Source organism: Hyaena hyaena, unplaced genomic scaffold, assembly GCF_003009895.1.
Source record: "Hyaena hyaena isolate Hyena2069 unplaced genomic scaffold, ASM300989v1 scaffold_4167, whole genome shotgun sequence".
Classification (NCBI taxonomy): domain Eukaryota; kingdom Metazoa; phylum Chordata; class Mammalia; order Carnivora; family Hyaenidae; genus Hyaena; species Hyaena hyaena.
The window spans coordinates 1-1,440 of NW_024084906.1; the positions used below are offsets into that span (position 1 = coordinate 1).

The following is a 1,440-nucleotide window of genomic DNA, read 5'->3' on the forward strand; positions in this document are numbered from 1 at the left end:
GAAGAAATGTATACGTTAGTAGTCAACAGTTTCCACCGATTTAGGAAGGACTGCATTGGAAGAACGAGGGGAAATTCACTAGAGTGAACAGAGCTGCAAACTATACTCTATTCACATTTTCAAAGAATTTTCAGGAAATGACTGAGATTCTCTTCTAATGAATTGTTTCGATCTGTTATGTCATAAAGCATGATGCAAAAATATACCCTGTGCACCCAGTAAGCATTCTTCTCCCCTTTACCTTCACCGTGATCCATAGGTGCTTCTGCAACTGCTTTCTCTTTATCAGGAATAGTATCCTGACTCTCAGGGGCTACCTCCTTTTGTTGATGTTGCTCATCACTCGGCTGCTGGACCTAGTGTGTGTGTGTGTGTGTGTGTGTGTGTGTGTGTGTGTGTATGCGCGTGTCCAAATAAAAATTGCATTGTTAATACATGCCAACAATATAAACATACACTACACATTTTACATCAAATATTGAGTATAAAAGCACTTGTAACACATGATTCTATATATTTATTCCTAAAATGAATATGGCTCTGTATACATATAATGGAATATTACTCAGTCATGAAAAAGAATAAAATCTTGCCATTTGCAACGATGTGGAAAGGGCTTAGAATGTATTCTGCTGAGTGAAAGGAGTCAATGAGAGAAGAACAATCACCATATGATTTCACTCATCTGTGGAATTGAAGAATAAAACAGGAACACAGGAGGAGAGAAGGAAACATAAGAGGAGAGTGGGAAACAAATCACAAGAGACTTAACTGTAGAGAACAAAGTAAGGGCTGATGGAGGTAGGTGGGTGGAGGATGGCATAAATAGATGGGTGATGGGCAATAAAGAAGGCACTGCTGATGAGCACTGGGTGTTGTATGAAAATCATAAATAAAAAAAGTCTACTCCTGAAACCAATATTGCACTGTACGCTAAGTAACATTTAAATTTTTAAAAAAGATACACTTCCCGCAGCCTGGCTACTCCAGAAGAGGCACCCACAAGCACTTGGGAGGCTATTTTACACTGTGCTGCTGCGGATATATACAACCTGTTGTTAATAAGCATAACAAAGGAGTCCTAGGGGACATTTCCACAGGCAACACGAGGACGGTCGCCTTCTGGTTCAACGTTTCCTGCTCCTTATCAGCAGAGAAACGTTTATCACTCTACCTGTATTTTGTAGTTCAACTACATTTTCAGAAAAACACACTAATGGTATAGAAAAAATCAAATACCGAAGTACTCACAGCCACAGGTGGAGCCGGCTGGTTAGCCTCTTGATTACCCTTTCTTTCTTTAGATTTATACCTTGCTGTCACTTGTCCACTCATGTTTCACCCTGAAAGTAGGATATCAGTATTTGGAAAATGTACTCTCAACGCTAGGTATACCACTTCCAAGGCGAAACGTGTTCATTTGTTTTTACTTTGAAAATA

At 39.4% G+C, this 1,440-nt stretch overlaps 1 long non-coding RNA gene across 1 annotated transcript; it reads right to left on the reverse strand.

Annotated features, from left to right (window-relative positions):
* Positions 1 to 326: 326 nt before the first annotated feature.
* Positions 327 to 1,409, reverse strand: LOC120227796. The gene is made up of 2 exons (XR_005527336.1): positions 1,252 to 1,409; positions 327 to 356 (listed from the first exon to the last, which is right to left on the reverse strand). It is a non-coding gene; the product is annotated as an uncharacterized LOC120227796 (long non-coding RNA).
* Between the last annotated feature and the right edge of the window lie 31 nt (positions 1,410 to 1,440).